The sequence below is a fragment of the Herpailurus yagouaroundi genome, unplaced genomic scaffold (assembly GCF_014898765.1).
Source record: "Herpailurus yagouaroundi ecotype Mexico unplaced genomic scaffold, PumYag 221, whole genome shotgun sequence".
Taxonomy (NCBI): Eukaryota; Metazoa; Chordata; class Mammalia; order Carnivora; family Felidae; genus Herpailurus; species Herpailurus yagouaroundi.
This window is the reverse complement of record NW_024412452.1, coordinates 14,527,045-14,545,843: the sequence shown is the minus strand read 5'-3', so window position 1 is coordinate 14,545,843 and position 18,799 is coordinate 14,527,045. Positions and strand designations below refer to the sequence as shown.

The following is an 18,799-nucleotide window of genomic DNA, read 5'->3' as shown; positions in this document are numbered from 1 at the left end:
GGGCGGGATTCACTGTGGGGTGGCGTGGCCTGTCTGGGCTACTTGCACACTGCCAGGCTTGTGATGCTGGGGATCTGTTGTATTAGCTGGGGTGGGTAGACAAGGTGCACGGGGGCAGGAGGGGCAGGCTTAGCTCGCTTCTCCTTAGGTGATCCACTTCAGGAGGGGCCCTGTGGCAGCGGAGGGAGTCAGATCCGCTGCCGGAGGTTTGGCTCCGCAGAAGCGCAGAGTTGGGTGTTTGCGCGGAGCGAGCAAGTTCCCTGGCAGGAACTGGTTCTCTTTGGGATTTTGGCTGGGGGATGGGCGGGGGAGATGGCGCTGGCGAGCGCCTTTGTTCCCCACCAGACTGAGCTCTGTCGTCCGGGGGCTCAGCAGCTCTCCCTCCCTTTGTCTTCCAGCCTTCCCGCTTTCCTAGCAGAGCTGTTAACTTATGATCTCCCAGACGCTAAGTCGCGCTTCCTGTTGGAACACAGTCCGTCAGGCCCCTCCGCTTTTGCAAGCCAGACTCGGGGGCTCTGCTTGGCCGGTGAGCCACCCCTCCGCCCCCGGCTCCCTCCCGCCAGTCCATGGACCGCGCACCGCCTGGCCGCCCTTCCTACCCTCTTCCGTGGGCCTCTCGTCTGCGCTTGGCTCCGGAGACTCCGTTCCGCTAATCCTCTGGCGGTTTTCTGGGTTATTTAGGCAGGTGTAGGTGGAATCTAAGTGATCAGCAGGATGCGCGGTGAGCCCAGCGTCCTCCTACGCCGCCATCTTCCCTCCGGTCTCCCCTCCAGACGTTTAAAAGAACTTTTTGAGCCCTAGGGGGAGGCCGGGCCTTCAGATGAATGTCCTCAGGCGTCAGTCAGTGTATCCGTTGCAACATATCACCAAACCAGGTAAGAACACCATCCCCCACCCAATAGTTAGAGTGCAGTGACATTACATTTGCTTAATGTAATTGGCATTCATTGCATTGTCACCTGTTTATAACTTAGCAGAAAGCCCCAACACACGATCTTCTTTCCAAGTATTACTGCGGCTCCCTGAGGAAGGTCTAGGTTTCATGAATCTCTTCTTGGTTTTTGCCCATCTCGTCAGCCGGGTGTCTCACTTCCATAGTTTTTATCAGCTGTTGCTAGAGTCTGTGGGCTGTGCCTCCCCACAAGGGGGCTCCAAATAGCCAGCATGTTGTACGGACTTGTCGGCTTGTCGGCCTTTCAGGGTCCCTCAACAGGGGAGAGAGAAAGCCCTCCCTCCTCAGTCTGAGACCAGGCTGCATGCATTTTCTTTGGCAGAATTCCCTCCTTTGACCCACTTATACTGCTTCACTGATATTTCTGAAAACCTGAGTTTTTTCAGTCTTTAATGAGTGGGACACTAGTAGTCCACCTTATGCTCAGGAAACCCAATTTCTCCTTTTATCCAACATAAGGTAAAGAGCAGCTGGTCCTAATGTGTGCTGTTGATTATGTGCTCTTCAGTAAGGAAATACATGGGCAGAAGTATACACACACACATCTACCAAAAATAAACACCTGTTTTTTTAGGGATTGTTCATAATCCACATTTAGGGTATGTCTGTTGTGGGAGGAGAGGACACTGACTGGAAGGACACAAAGATATGTCAAATTACATTATGAAAACCAAATTAATCTCAGTCCAGAGCATTAGCAGTAGGGTAGTGTCTTCTCCATGAGCAATGGACAAGAGTGGGTATTATATATATTTTATATAAATATATATGATATATATACTGAAATAAATCATATATGTACTTTATATACATCATATATAATTTATTTTATATACTGTGATAGGTTGAATAATGGCCCCAATGATATCGAGGTCCAAATCCCAGGAACCTGTGAATTCTACGTTATATAAGAAAAGGGACCTTGCTGATGTGATTAAGTCAAGGCTCTTGAGATAGGAGATGCCCTTGGATTATCCAGGTGGGCCCTAAATGTAATCACAAGTGTCCTTATAAGTGGGAAGCAGAGGGAAAAAAGATGATGTGACCATGGAAGCCAAGATTGGAGTGATACGCTTTAAAGATGGAGAGGGGGTAACAAGCCAAGGCCTCTAGAAGCTGAAAAAGTCAAGGAGATTAATTCTCCCCTCAGAGACCCCAGAGGGAACCAGCCCTGCCAACACCTTGACTTTAGCCCAGTGAAACTAATTTTTGGATTTCTGACCTCCAGAACTATAAGATGCCACCAAACTCTCCTTAGGGTTGCTGCTTTGAGTCCACCCTGGAGACATTACATTCTACTCCAACCCGCATATGCTTCTAGAATCAGCTTAGGAGAACTCCAGTGTAGGTCTTGCTGCCTCTCAATCCCAGGCTTTCGACTCTGGACTCCCTCTCCTGTTGGAATCCTGGCTCCAGTTGCCAACCCTGTACTGTCACGCTAAAGATGCCTGCCAAGTTTTCCTTGGGGGACGTGGCATTTTTGGGGAATGAGATCGTTATTACTTGCGGTAAAATGAGATATTTGGATTACCACTGGGTTTCTTTACATTGTCCTCTCCATACTGCTTACCACAATGGAGATATTCCACAGGAATTGACAGCCTAAGTCCTCTTCTCAGAAAAGTCTCCTTCATGGTTTAAAGAAAATCCATCTCTTCCGCATCCTTTATGGCTTGGAACTGGAAGACACCAGCTGGGGAAAGGGACATCAGCACTGCTGACCCCCTTCTTCCGAATTCTCTCTGAGCCGTCATCAAGAATCACTTTCCTGGAGAACTTAGCTCATTTGGACTGAGAATACTTCTGCTTGGTGTGTCCCTCTGGAAGCATTTTATTCGTGCAGATAATGAGCAGAGGCAGCCGCTGGCTTCTTTCCGTGCTTAGCTAACACAGGTGCTGTGCTGCTCCCCTTCCATGCTTAAGCTTTGCCAGAAGGGCGATATCTCTGGGGCTCACAGAAGAAATGTCAAGAGCTGTTCAGCCCAGATACTATGTTAGCAGCTACCCTCTCCAGGGCTTATGGGTGTTACAAAAATTAAACCAATTTCTTTTGTTTTTTGTACAAACCTCTACTTTATTTTGCAGATTTAAAATCCAGGGATTCTATAAAAATAGTCACTGCAGTTGGTATCATTGTTTTTACCATGTACCATTACTCATTCATTTTTTATTTACCAAATATCTATGTAATGTTTACTATGTACTAGTACCATGTAGGTGTTGGGGATTCAACAGTGAATGAGACAAAATTCTAGCCCTCATGGGGCTTATTATGGTCTAGACAAATCCATCAAACCAGCAAATAAGAGCATATGCATAAACATGCAATTTCTGACAGTGGTAAATATTATGGAAAATATAGAGCAGAATAAAGGTCCAGCAAGTGACAATCCATGGAATGAGGCAGAAAGGGATTGGAGGTAGTTAGGCTGGGGGATCAGAGACTGCTTGGCTTCCTAGAGACTTGAAATGAAAAGCCAGCTCGGCAAAGAACTGGGAGAAGAGCTTTACCAGTGAGGATCCAGCAAGTGCAAAGGCCCTGATGTAGGAGCAAGTTTGGTGCGATGAGAAACAGCAAGAGGCTAGCATGCCTGGAATGAGTAAGGAGGAAACGACCAGGGTTGACTGGTGAGGAGGCCATATACCAGATCATACAGCACCTTGTAACAGTGTGAATTTTATCCTAAATGTGAGGGGAGTTTGCTGAAGAGTTTTGAGCAAGGAATTCATGTGGCTTTAAATTAGGATTTCAAATTAGCCACTTTGCCCACTGCACTGAGAAAAGTCTAGGGAAGTGGGCCAAGTTTGGAAGCCAGGAGACAACCTACAAAGCTATCACTTGCTCTACTTTCTGGAAGACTTCCATTCCACAGATTCCATTTTCACTTACGTTCCCATATTTGTAATTGCTAAGAAGATTCTTTTGGTTTTCTTCATATTCCATTTTATAGAACTCTTTTCTTTTCTTTTTTTTAAAACATATTATTTATTTTTGAGAGAGAGAGAGAGTACATGCGAACGGGGAAGGGGCAGAAAGAGAGGGAGACTGATGATCTGAGGCAGGCTCTGACAGTGCAGAGCCCGATGTGGGACTCGAACTCACCAACCAGAACCATGAGATCATGATCTGAGTGGAAGTCAGACGCTTAACCAACTGAGCTACCCAGGAGACCCCCTTTTCTTGTTTCTGACATGAAATTCTTTCTCTTATATTTCAGAGGATATTAATGTTATTTTTTGAGGTCCTACTTTCTCTGAATTGTCTCTGTTACTAACAAGTGTGTTTTATTTTATTTACTTACTATTGCTTTTTTTTTAGTGGTTAACAGCATAGATTCAAGTTAGATTGCCTGGTTAAAATAACAGCGTCCCCACATACTAGATGTGTGAACTTGGGCAAGTAACGTAATGTCTTCATGCTTCAGCTTCTTCATCTTTTCAGTGGAGATAATAATAGCATTAATACAAATGCTGGTGTCAGGGTTAAATGAGTAAATGCATATAAAGTACTTAGAACAGTGCCTAGCTCCTAGACGGGCTCAATTAGGGTCAGCCCTCACTTTTTCTGTTTGGTTTGCTCTATCTGTTATATTGGATGTTTTCCTCGCATGTCTGAAGGATCTTGCCTCTCTGTTCAAACTCAAGACTCTGAGCAGCCCCAGGAGACCTGATTTGATAAAGTCAAGCAGATTTTCTTTGTGATTTCAACCGCTCAGGGCAAGGAGCCCACTTGGGCCTCCAGCTTGTCATTAAAGCCTGGGAGAGCTTGGAAAGCTCTATTCCTTATCTTTCCCACCTTCTTACCCATGAGGCTGCCATCTCTCTGTGGGAGAGCAAGTCAAGTTTCTTATTTTCTTTCACAGTAAGCTACTACCTGAGGGAGGCACCTCATTCTAATAAGTCAATTTTCATAAAGAAGATAAAATTCCCCTATCATGTTTGTTCCTTGTTGAACAATCATGATAGTTTCTCTCAGGAAGAAAACACAACCAGATGTTGTGAATAAGACAAAGCGATAGGATGAAATACAGAAGATGAGTTTGCGGACATGGACTCAGTGGTAACCCAACCTGTGCCAGGATCAAATAAAGCACATTAAGAAGAGAAGGTGAGTGATGTAGCAGGATGGGCCAGGGGTGAGGTGGTGAAGGAGAAATTATTTGGAAAGTTTTATTTGCTGAAAATTTTGTAAATTTGGATTGTGAATATCCTAACTGTGAAAGAGAAGACCTTGCAATAATGTGTCTCAAAAGGCTTAACTCTTGATTTTGCTGTAATTCAGAGTAATAGACACCTACAAAGCTTGATGTCTTATCAATATCTACCTGCCAGACCAAAAAACTTGGGCACAACCCTAGCCAAGATCACTCCTGGTCCCTGATGACCTGTAAGACACCAACCATCAAATGGTTACTTGAACAACTGAACACTTCAATGGCAAAAAATGAACATCAACACATCAACTCTTATCTCTCTATGTGAACAAAAATTAATTTCAGATGGATCAAAGACTTAAAAATATTAGCAAGAACTATAAGGATTCTAGAAGAAACAGAATATCTTCAGAATCTTGGGGCAGAAACAGATTTACTAGGACATGAAAACTATAACATAAAATAAAAATTTAAACTCAGCTCATCAAAATTAAATATTTATGCACATTTGAAGGCACCTTTACAAAAATAAACAGGCAAGCAAGCAAAGACTGGGAGAAAATATTTGAAATACGTACATCAGCAAAGGACTTGGGTAAAAATATATAAAGAGCCCCTAAAAATTAACAATAAAATGACAAACATCCCAGTAAAAAATGACAAAAGACTCGAACAGATACTTCACAAAAGAAAATATACAAATGGCTAATAGGCACATGACAAGGTTCTCAACATTATTATCATTTAGATATCAGGAAAATGTAAAATAAAACCAGATGATGCTAATTCCCACCAACTAGAATGGCTAAGATAAAAAAATTGGCAAAATGATACATTAGCAAGAATGTGGAGGGACTGCAAATCTCATACATTGCTAGTAGGAATGTGAGATGATACAACCTCCCCCAACCCAAGATGCTGACTTCTGGGTCCTTATCTATAGTTTCCCATAGAAATGATCCCTCTAAATACCTCCACTGTCACATTCTGGACCATCAAGCATGTATAAGCACACAGCTGTATATGAGTGTTGTGCCCCTATGCTACACACACAGAAGGAAGTATGTCTTAGTTACTGTGTATTTGCAGAAAAATACAAAATTTCCATAAAAATTTAACCAAATTTATGGTGTCAATTTCAAGTAAAGCTGACTATGACTGCATTGCCTTTCACCACTTACTCTATTTTCTCCCCTTCAAACTAGATCGTGATCTCTTCATTTCTGAACCTACCATAGTTCCCAGATTATAATGAGGCACAATAATTATGGGTTTGGTCACTTTCATGTGGAACCCACATAAATGGCAGGAAATAAATTGGTTAGAAATGTCACCTGCTTGTATTATTCACTTATTCAAAAATATTCATTGAATTGTTATTTTCTGCATGTTAATTTAATAAGACCTCGGGCTGTTGGAAGAAAGACCACATATCCACCATCTCTTAACTACCAAAAAGAACAGAAATCAGTAATTAGAAGAAATGTGTTTTATGTGCAATTTTATACTCAAATGGACACTATAACTGTAGCTGGAATTGACATCATATTCTAAATAAGGGACTAGGTAATTTCTGTATGAAATGTAAGACTGGTGTGAAAATTAAGTGCTCATCAATAACACTTCTAGGGAACCATTTCCTTCCAAGGGGCCATTTGGTTTGCATTCTGGGTCACTGCTGAGTTCAAAGCTTGAGAAATTTAGGTCATAAATTCCTGTATTCCATATGACTTGTTTTACTTCAAGTTTCAGAGTTGGAAGGGATCTTAGAGACCACCTGGTCCAATCCCCCCCTTTTTCGATTGAGGAAACGCTCCAGGGAGGTTAAACACAGACAAAGACCACACAGCTAGTTAGACTTGGGAAACGAATCTGGTCTTGCAACTTTTGGTTCATTCTTTTTCCTCTGCTTCAAGCAGGTAAGATGAGAAATCCTGGGAACAGCTTATTTTGGGGGGCTTTGGGGGACAGAGTGTCAGCTTTGGGGAGAGTAGTTTTATTACAAAGCTTCCCAGAAGCCCTATTCGTCAGAAGCAAACTGCACATGTTCTTTCCTCCTGCCATGGACTCCAGTCTCCTGGGCACATTTAGGTCAAGTGGTGGCAAGGGGGTGTTGGATACTTGGGGGTCTAGAGAAAATGAAGTTCAGAAATTTATTTCACAGAAGAGGAACTGAAACCAGAGAGGTTAAGCAACCTTATTCTTTTTTTTATTTTTTTATTTTTAAAGCAATCCTTCTTCACCCTCCTTCTTAGTGAGAACTAATTCTGTTGAAGCTGATTTTGACGATTGCATTTAATCATGATCTCTGGACTATGTGCCTTATTGTCATGAGGCTCTCATTTTACTGATTGATAAAGCAGAAAAACAGAGAAGTGGTGTGCTCTGATGAGAATTCTGGCAGGAAATGAGATGGCCATTACCACTTGTGGTTCTCCTCTTTCCCCTCTCTGCAAGGCTCCTTTTGAAATCTTCTTGCATTGCCTTCCCATGGAGTAATTTAGCAGAGCTTCATTTAAATTGTGCTCATTTGCATTAACTTTCATAACGAAGAAGCATATTCCCAACTGGACTGGAACAAAGCCTGTGGTTACTTTGTGCCTTCTGCACTGTGTCCATTCCCTGGGGGCCCTGGGGGGTCTGAATCCATCATCAGTCAGAGTTAGAGCAGAGGAAGGAGGTGACTGGCAGGAGCAGGCCATGGATTCAACAGAATAACACAGTATGTGCCCTGATGCCTAGTATTCAATGTTTGCAAGCGCCTGGTTTCATTGCAATATTATCACGAAGCATAATACAGCAAGTCATTTGGTTCAAAGGTGTCAAAAGGCCTTGTAACTCTTAGCCAATCTAATGAGCTAATGTTTTAGTCTGTTCTTTTGTTTTAAAATGTGAATATTTCGTATTAATTCCAAACAGATATTTGGTCATTTGTGGGAATGTTATAGGAGTAGAACCTTCTGCAATTGACATCGGACTGACTAAATGAAAGGCCCTTTGAGTCACGCATCCTAACTAGTAGTAATTACTAGTAATTACAAGCTCAAGGTCAGTAAGACATGCTTCTCAGCCTCCAATGGGGGTACAAGTAGGTATTCAGCAGGGAACTATGCTGTTCCCAACACACCTGACCTGGCCTGGGCTCTGTTATGCAGGTAAAGGGTCATTCACTGTACTGAGACCCTCAGGGGTAGAACATCTGGGGAAAGAAGCCAGTTCTGTAATGTTGCTGAGTTTGGGGAAGGTCTCTAATTGATTCAGGTGCTTAGCTTAGGACAAAGCTTTCCATAAAGTGATGTCCTCTCTGCAGCTGACCTGTGAGTCCTTAGTGTGGCTTTAACCAGCATGAGCAAATTAGTGAGCCTGACTCCCTGTTGGGGCAGGAGGGTCTCACTCTTGTTTCTCATGAGGACCTGGCCTGAAAATTTTTGTCTGGGTGGACATAATAGCTCTGGACTGTTGTATAAATATGCTATTGAAATTTGAGGGGCCAGGAGCAAATAACAGAGGAGACCAGACCTTTCTGGGTCATTGGTATGTATGGTTCAGGCCACTCAAGGTCTCTGGGACCCCATGATCAGTAATTTCACTTCAGTCCTCACAGTTTTAAGAATTCTCATACTATAGGTTAAAGCTTTCATTAATATGGACACTTCTATTATTTTTCAATAAAGCCCCTTCCTTAACAGATTTAACAGAAATGTTTACTCCCTATTAAAAAAAATTGCACCTTGATCCTTTCCAAGAGATCCCATTTTCCTTGTACAATACAGATGAAATCAAATAATACATATGCACTCATAACCTCTGACCCTCCCTCTGAGCCTCCCCTTGCCCATAAGGAAAATTCTGGAAATTCTAGCATGATTAACTTGGTACTTTTCCGTTGATCATGCTCCTCCCACTCTCCTTATCCTCCTTTCTTCTTGCTCCCTCCCCTTCTCCTCATGGTCATTTTTATTCATATGAGGATCTAGTTTATGAGAGAACAGAAGAAATGTTAGCTAGAGAATTTATAATGGAAGTGAAAGGAAAAAGCCAATAAATCTAAGAATGAGGTGAAGTACCAGAAGAACCCAGTAGGGCAGATATCAGAGTTTTAAGTTGGGAGCTGAGTGTGGGAGACAAAAATATTCCCAGGGAGAATGTTGCATCTATATGGAAGATACTGAGGATGGAAGAACTGAAGAGAGAGGAGGCTTAAGATGTTTGAGTCTGGGGTACCCCGGGTGGCTCAGTCGATCGAGCGTCCGACTCTTAATTTTGACTCATGATCCCAGGGTCATGGGATTGAGCTCTGCATTGGGCTCTATGCTGAGTGCGAAGCCTGCTTAAGATTCTCTCTCTCCCTCTGCCCCCTCCCCTGCTCTGCTCTCTCTGTCTCTAAAAAACAAAACAAAACAAAACAAAACAAAACAAAACAAAACAAAAAACAAAACAAAAAAGATGTTTGAGTCTGGACTAAGAAGGTGGCTCCTCAAGAGTTGGAACAATGTTTGAATTAACTTGAATTGTTTTTAATGACTATTTAGTTGTCTGTTTTTCTTTGAATTTGGTGCTATTTTTGGACTTTGGTTCACTGGTTGGGAGAAATTATATTCATGTTCTTTAAAAAAGAAAAGCATAGTGAACCTATCTTTGCCCCAAGTGCAGAAACTTTGTCTGAAGAGAGAAAGGACATGTCTTCCAATAAACAATCAGAAGTGTGGCCAGTGCCATTGTGTGCAGGGACACCCTGCTTCACGACTGCTGATGATACTTCTCTGAGTGTGCAGAGGTGCAGCTCCTGGCCAAGAACCAACACATGCCATTGTCAACCTAACTCCTCTCCTGATGGTGCTCCAAAGACTGCTCCAAAAAAGTCAGTTAATCTAATACAATGTAGAAAAAGAAAAATTTCAAAGAAAATTTACAAAATTTTTCAAAATATGTTTTAAAAACCTGGTACTTGGGTGCACTTGGGCACTTGGGTGGCTCAGTTGGTTAAGTGACCAACTCTTGTTTTCGGCTCAGGTCATGATCTCATGGTTCGTGAGTTGGATCTCTGTGCCAGGCTCCATACTGACAACATGGAGCTTGCTTGGGATTCTCTCTCCCTCTCTCTGCCCCTCCCCTGCTCATGCTCTCTCTCTCTCAAAATAAATAAACATTAAAAAAAAAAATCCAAACATCGTACACTGAAAAAGAGACATAGGGAAATCCACAATTATAGTTGAATATTTCAACACTTCACCTGTAGGAATAAATAGAACAAGTGAGTAAGGATATAGAATACCTGAACAGTGATATCACCTAATTTTACCTTGTAGGAACGCCTGGGTGGCTCAGTTGGTTGGATGTCCGACTTCGGCTCAGGTCATGACCTCACAGTTCGTGGGTTCGAGCCCCGTGTTGGGCTCTGTGCTGACAGCTCAGAGCCTGGAGCCTGTTTTGGATTCTGTGTCTCCCTCTCTCTCTGCCCCTCCCCTGTTCACACTCTGTCTCTGTCTCAAGAATAAATAAACATTAAAAAAATTAAAATAAATTTTACCTTGTAAATAACCATAGAAAAATCCCTCACAAAACAAAATACACATTCAGCTGTATATTGATCATTCATCAAAATAGACAATATTCACAAGAAACTTAAAAAATTCTAATTATACAAAGCATACTCTCTGAACAAGTTGAACTTAAGCTAGAAATAAAAAGGTAGAAACATGCCTGAAACATCTGCAAATAATTGAAAATTAAACAATACATTTTAAATAACCCGTGGATGAAAGAATCACAAGGGAAATTAGAAAATATTTTGCATTGAATGAAAATAAAAACACAACAGTAAAAGCAGTGCTTAGAGGGACTATATAGCATTAAATATTTATTTTGGAAAGAAGATAAAAAGTCTTAAATAGATGATTTAAATTTCCATCTTAAGAGATCGAAAAAGAAGAGCAAAAGTAAGAATAATAGGAAATAATAAAAAATAGGAAATAACAACATTAAGAGCAGAAGTTAATAAAACAGAAAACAAAATACAATAGAGAAAAATCACTGAGAATCAAAGAAACAGTATCTTGTTGCTGTGAAAAGGCACATAAGTCACCCTGACATTCTCATCAGGGCTCTGATTTGCATGGGTCCATCATAAGCGGATTTTGACAGATGTTTAATGTTGTTACCATTACTCTTACAGATTCTATTCTTAGGGGATCTGTCACACCCATGCAACTAATTGAGTTGTTGAAAGGCTATCCCTTTTCTCTGTGTGCCAATCAGTTCAGTATTAGCGTCCCTCTATAATACTGGCCAAGAGGAATCAGATGCGGACAAATCTTAACCACTTTATTGATCTGAGAGATGGTCTTGGATGATCATATATAGTGAACAGCTTTAGAAGTTACCAAACACGCAAACTTAGTTTTTAAAAGACTTCCTTTTGAAGGGATTACATGTAAAACCTGACCGTTCTATATTCTATTAATGACTTCACAGACATTTCTTTTTTTTATTTGCCTAATATTATTTAATCAATTTAATTTGCCAATCACAATAGCAATTTAGACACATCCAAAGTCTGTGGCTGGTAAATAACAATTTGAATGAGAAAGTGTGCTAAATGAGTTTATATAATTATAAAAATAGTACAGTTAATTTTTCCAAGTCAGTCTATATCTATGCTTACTTACATGGCTATTGAGAATTCTGTGGACTTTTCATCTATTAAATTTTTATTGTTATTAATAATTATTGATATTTAAATATGTGTGTATTTCACAGACATTTCAAACTTCTCACGTCCAGATGGATCTTTGGATGTCCTCTCTCCCCACTCCCAATTTGTTTGGCTCCCTGTCTTCATTATCTCAGTAAAGGACATTAGTAAAAACCTACTGCACTGAGAAAGAGGACACCAACTTGCTTTCTCCTTCTTTTTCTCCCTCCTTAAGTTCAACAGCAAGGCTTGTGTCTCCCATTTCCAATATAGGTCTGGGATCTCTCTCTCTGTTCCCACAGCCGTGGCTGTGATCCAAGCCACCATGATTTCCCCCCTGAGCTAGGACAATAGCTTCCTTAGTGGACTTCTCATATCCCTCCTTGTCTTCTTCCAGTCTATTTCCTTTAAACACACAAACCAGGTCATGGTACTCTCTGCTTAAATCTCCACATGGCTATACAATGCACTTAAAAATACTTGAAACTCCTAATTATGGTCTACAAAGTCCTGAATGGTCTGACATCTACTCATATCTCCAAACTGATCTCAATCTGCTTTTCCTTTAGCCAACTGTGTGCAGGTATCATTGGCTTTTTCTTCTCTTCCTGGAGCATGTCAAGTGATCTTCCACGGACTTTGGCAATACTATTCTCTGCCAGGAAAATGCTCTTGGCCATACCACTGTTCTTGATAATATCATCCTCCAGGTGAATGTGTCAGCTCTCCCAAAGAGCAGTCCTGACCATTTTAGGTATGTTCATTTCACTCCCACTCTCATAAGTACCCTTTCATATCACTCTGTGGGCCCCCTCCTCACACGGTTGATAAGTGCCATGACAGTGGAAGTTCACACCCATTTTGCTCATTATTGTATGTGTGGCATCTGGCCAAGTATCTGGAAACCAGCAGTTGTTTAGTAAAGACTTTAGTGTCTTCATGCCTATTGTTTCCTGTATTGAAGAACTCTTCCTCCATCTTCAGAAATCCTGCTACTTCACAGCAGTCCCCTGGACTTTGCTCACCAGTCACTTACCCAGAGAGGTCTTCCCTGACCACCCTGTAAGCCTTCCCATCATACCTACGCATCACTCTCTTTTGCCTCGTTAGCCTTCATTATCTTTGTTCTTACCACTTGATATTTTGTGAATTCTCTTGTTTATTGTTGATTATCCATCTTCCCCTAGGGAATGTGACTCCACAAAAGCAGTGACTTTGTTTAATGCTGTATCTCAGCACTGGAAATAGTGCCTAGAACACAGTAGAGACTTGATAGATATTTATTGAGTGAATGAATGTACAAAGCCAGGCAAGGCCATGCTAAATTCCATAATGAAATGATTTTGAAGAGTAGAAGATGAGTTGGCATTGAGACCCAGTTAAACCGTAAGCATTTGGGGATTTAAACCCCTTTCCTTTGCTTCCTGGCTTCACCCCTGTGCTGTAAGAGGAACAAAGGAAATGATCCAGAGTATCGGTCTCCTCAATTCTTTCTAGTATCCAGTGTCTTTTCCCTTTACTTTGGCAGCTCTGTGTGAGTGTGAGTTTTGCATTCATCTTTTAGCTGCTGGGAAGAAAAGATAAACTGAATGAAAGAATGAACATTTAAATGAGTAAATAGGAACGTTCTCAGTGGATGCCTGAAGATGTGTATCAGTCATCCCCTTGGAGAGTCACAAATGGCCTGCAAAGCATTGTTGAAATTATAAACAAGATTCTCCCAAATCTGGTACATGACAGATCTATAGTATATCTGTAATAAAAATACATGTTTTAAAAAAGATATGTCTTTGAAAAACCCAGAGATCCTTATCTATATTTATCTCAGGACTCCTTCTCCCATATAGAACCTAGATCATTTCAATGTATTGCTATTGGTATTTTTCAGAAGGTCACTCACAGGGGATTAAGCTTGAGTGCTTGTGCATTGTGCCATTGAGTCCGTACAGATATTTTGGGTTACTATTTGTCAAAAGTGAAAGATTATTTTCAAAAATCAAGAAGCTTATCTTAAAAATATTAATGTTTTTCAAAAAAATTCCTGATTTAAAAGTTATATGAATATATATAAAATGCATTTTTTTAACGTTTATTTATTTTTTTTGGCACAGAGAGAGACAGAGCATGAACGGGGGAGGGGCAGAGAGAGAGGGAGACACAGAATCAGAAACAGGGTCCAGGCTCTGAGCCATCAGCCCAGAGCCCGACGCGGGGCTCGAACTCACGGACCGCGAGATCGTGACCTGGCTGAAGTCGGACGCTTAACCGACTGCGCCACCCAGGTGCCCCAATAAAATGCATGTTTAAGAATACATATATACATATATACACATATACACACAGAGAGACACACACAAATCAATTATAAAAAGCTGTTGTAACAAATCAACATGTATTTGTGGTTGTGAAACTTGATTGTAAAACACATATTAACTTGCTTTGTAAAGAATGAAGGGTGGTCAGAGGGAAACAAAATGGCAGCGCCAAAGGGGAGCCTCTGGGTCAGGGCCCAATTGGGGTTCCCGCCACTGCTGCTGCTGACCATGGCCCTGGCGGGAGGCTCGAGGACCACTTGGGCTGAAGTGTTTGACTCGGCCTTGGGTGATATGGCATCTTATCACTGGGCCTGTCAGTTGACCTTCCTCTTACATACCTACCCCAAGAAAGAGGAGTTGTACGCATGTCAGAAAGGTCGCAGGCTGTTTTCAATTTGTCAATTTGTGGATGATGGAATTGGTTTAAATTGGACCAAAATGGAATGTTGAATCTGCATGTAGAGAAGCACATTCTCAATCTGGTAAGCAATATGCTTGACATCTTGGTTGCCAGGACCAGCTGCCATTTGCTGAACTGAGACAAGAACAGCTCATGCTCCTAATGCCAAAAATGCATCTATTCTTCCCTCTAACTCTGGTAAGGTCCTTCTGGAGTGACATGATGGACTCTGAACAGAGCTTCATAACCTCTCCATGGATGTTTTATCTTCAAGCTGATGATGGAAAAATAGTTATATTCCAGTCTAAGCCAGAAATCCAGTATGCATCACAGTTGGAGCAGGAGCCAACAAATTTGAAAGAATTGTGCCTACACAAAATGTCCTATCTGCAAACGAGTTCACAAACACATAGGAAGTGTCTTGAAGATGGAGAAAGTGATGGCTTTTTAAGATGTTTCCCTCTTAACTCTGGGTGGATTTTAACCACAACTCCTGTCCTCTCGGTGATGGTATTGCTCTGGACTTGTTGTGCAACTGTTGCTACAGCTGTGGAGCAGTATGTTCCCTCTGAGGAGCTGAGTATCTATGGTGACTTGGAATTTGTGAACGCACAAAAGCTAAACAGATATCCAGCTTCTTCTCTTGTGGTTGTTAGATGGAAAGCTGGACTATGAAGAAGCAGGGCCTCTACCTACAAAAGTGAATCTTGCTCATTCAGAAATTTTAGTGTTTTTTTTTTTCTTTTTTAAAGAAAAGGGTAATAGACGTCTAAATTTCCATTCCTCATAGAGCTCTTAAAAATAGTTTCATTGGTGGGGTGCCTGGGTGGCCTAGTTGGCTAAGCATCCGACTTCTGCTCAGGTCATGATCTCATGGCTTGGGTTTGAACCCCTGTCAGGCTCTGTGCTGACAGCTTGGAGCCTGGAGCCTGCTTCAGATTCCGTGTCTTTTTCTCTCTCTGTCCCTCCCCAGCTCATGCTCTGTCTTTCTTTCTCTTTCTCAAAAATAAATACACATTAAAATTTTCTTAAATAAAAAAACAAATAAAAAATGGTTTCATTGGATATAGGGCTTAGACATCACTATAAAATGCAAATAAATTTACCCAAATCTGTGAAGACTGTATTTGCTGTAACTTTATCTGTAAGTTTTTTTTCTAGTAATTTAAGAGATGGGTATTTGAGATCACATTTTTATTTTACTTATAGCTGTGGCTATTCTATTATTTACATTGTTTTTGTTTGTTTTCTTTCTTAGCCAAAATCTGTGAGCTGATCATTGCTCTTTCCCATCTCCTAGACCATGATACTGTCACTTTAGTTAATAAATTGAACACTCAGTAGCATTTGATGCTTCTGCTCAGAAATGGCCCACAAGCTGTATTTTGAAATTTAGCAGGAAATGCCCTTTTATGACACTAGATTTTCAGTTGTACTGATGGAAATCATTAAAATGTTATTTGAAAAAAAAAAGAGAACAAAAGGTTATAGGAAGGTATTATATTATGTGTGCATAATATTTTCCTAGATAGAAGAAACTACATAAGTGTTTTGTTCTGTTGTCTTGCATATACTTTGACCCATGATTATTTGGACAGATTTTGAGTTATTTCCCTTGGTAGGAAATAACCAAGGCTACGCATCTGCAAGGTTTCAGGCCAAGGTAATGGATATAGCCTAGAGCCCTGAAAGCTTTTTCTTGGGGCAGCTCCCCTGAGGTATAAAGAATTTGAGTGTAAATCATGCCCTGGCCAGCAAAAAGCCATCTCTTAGTCACTGAGCTGACGTGCCAAGACCTCTTCTCTTGCCAGGGATAGGTTCGATGTATAGACCTCAGGACTGTGGGTTCAGTATGCTGTGTGTGTCATTCAACACCATGCCATATCTTCCCTGTCATCATGCAAAATGAATAGCATGAACATTTTGGGAGCTGTGGCCCTTCTGACATTGAATGGTTGCTCACCAGCTTCAGAAGGAATGCACTGACATTAGCAAAATCCTTAAGGAGAAGAAATGAGGAAACCAAAGATGAGAAAACAGCAAGGCTGCAGAAATGTGAGTGCACACAATGCTAAGTGTCTCTCTGGATTGCTATTATTTGTTCCTGAGGATCTTTCAAGAGGATAGAAACTGCGATAAAAAAATAAGGGAATTTGGGGTTTTTAGCCCGAATAAGCAAGGCTATAGGTGCCATTTAGATGGCCATTTAAATGGGTCAGGTTAAATGCGGATTCTTCCCTGCTCCCAAAGCCTGTAGAATAGATATAAACTTAAACTGTAGCAGCCAGAATACACATTAACTATAAAAACATAACTTTTAGGACCTGTAGTTCCCAACCAGGAGGTGCAACAGAATCATCTGGGATTCTTTTTCAGAATAAACGTGCCTGGACCTCATCTCAGGTTAACTTTTTTGTAAGGTGGACTGGAGAATCAGCATTTTAGTTTGGATTTACCATTGGGTTGACCCCTCTTCCGTTTTCATCTTTTGAAGCACTTGGTTCCTTGACAAGATTTTCCCAGTCAATGTGGACCTAACTTCCTTATTGGCTCACATGTGGCAGGAAGTTGGCCCACTACATATGCCCAGCACGGGACCTGGTAGTGAGGGGAGAGATGATTTTTTTTGAAAGGCCAGCAGAGGGAGCTGAGAAACAAGTTTTCCTCTTGCCTCGTATTCCTGTGGCTGTGGAGGTCGACAGGTAATTTTTCTCTCCCAGATTATAATTTGGAACAGATTAAATCAAGATCCGAATATTCTGGAATTTGGCAAGTGAGTGCGCCAGGTATTTCAGTCTCACTTTGCCTCCTTGAGCCAGCCATGTTGCCCTTGTCTCTGAGGGATACAAGCACAAATGTAATACACTGTGCCACTGTGGATGTCTGCTCTGTCTCATGACCCTCTTCGGGAGGGAGACAAAGACAGCAGAATCAAATTGGACTCTGGGTTACAAGACAAAATGGCCAATACGTTTCTTTTCTCTTCAGGTTTTTTCCCTAATAAGTTAAAGAATGACTGTCTTAGGGTGATAGTGTTATTCTTTTTTGAGGGATGCCTTGTTGACGATCCTGACTACAAGCTCCTCCATTTGACCCAAAAAGGAAACAACAGCTAATTACTCGAGACGGAGAGCAGGTTGCATTTTTGCTAGGTCTGAAGATAAGTGAAATAGGTAATTTATAAATGAAAAAGAGAATCAGCCACAGAATGGGAGGGAAAAAAAAGATAATAATTCAACCTAGCCTTACAATTGCAAAGAGAAATGAAGAAACTTAAAAAAAAAAAGATAAAACCTGAATTGCAAAATTCAGGTTGTGCTGAATGTGCTGATGAATAGAATCCATTTAATTCCTGAGCAAATGGAATAATAACAGTAAGCTTGTAATCATGGTAGATCTTCAGATTATTTCCTGGGTATTAGTGGGAAATGACCAGAACTAAATGGAACATAAGTATTATTTGAATCAGCGTCCCTATTCTTTGGATGGTGAATGCAACAGTGATTTTAGAGTGAATCAGGCTAAAAATAGCTATAGGGCTTTTTTTTAAAATATGAAATTTACTGTCAAATTGGTTTCCATACGACACCCAGTGCTCATCCCAGCAGGTGCCCTCCTCAATACCCATCACCCACCCTCCTCTCCCTCCCACCACCTATCAACCCTCAGTTTGTTCTCGGGTTTTTTTTTTCTTTTTTTTTTTTTCTTCTCAGTTTTTAAGAGTCTCTTATGTTTTGGCTCCCTCCCTCTCTAACCTTTTTTTTTCCCTTCCCCAATGGTCTTCTGTTAAGTTTCTCAGGATCCACATAAGAGTGAAAACATATGGTATCTGTCTTTCTCTGTATGACTTATTTCACTTAGCATAACACTCTCCAGTTCCATCCACGTTGCTCAAAAGGCCATATTTCATTCTTTCTCATTGCCACGTAGTATTCCATTGTGTATATAAACCACAATTTCTTTTTTTTTTTAATTACAATTTCTTTATCCATTCATCAGTTGATGGACATTTAGGCTCTTTCCATAATTTGGCTATTGTTAAAAGTGCTGCTATAAACATTGGGGTACAAGTACCCCCATGCATCAGCACTCCTGTATCCCTTGGGTAAATTCCTAGCAGTGCTATTGCTGGGTCATAGGGTAGATCTATTTTATTTATTTATTTTATTTTATTTATTTATTTATTTTTAAATATTTTTTAAAATTAAATTTCCATCTTTTTTTTTAATATATGAAATTTATTGTCAAATTGGTTTCCATACAACACCCAGTGCTCATCCCACA

General features: G+C 40.9%; 1 pseudogene; it reads left to right on the top strand.

Annotated features, from left to right (window-relative positions):
• Nucleotides 1-14,140: 14,140 nt before the first annotated feature.
• Nucleotides 14,141-15,320, top strand: LOC121019145 (transmembrane protein 59-like; annotated as a pseudogene).
• The last annotated feature ends 3,479 nt before the right edge of the window (nucleotides 15,321-18,799 follow it).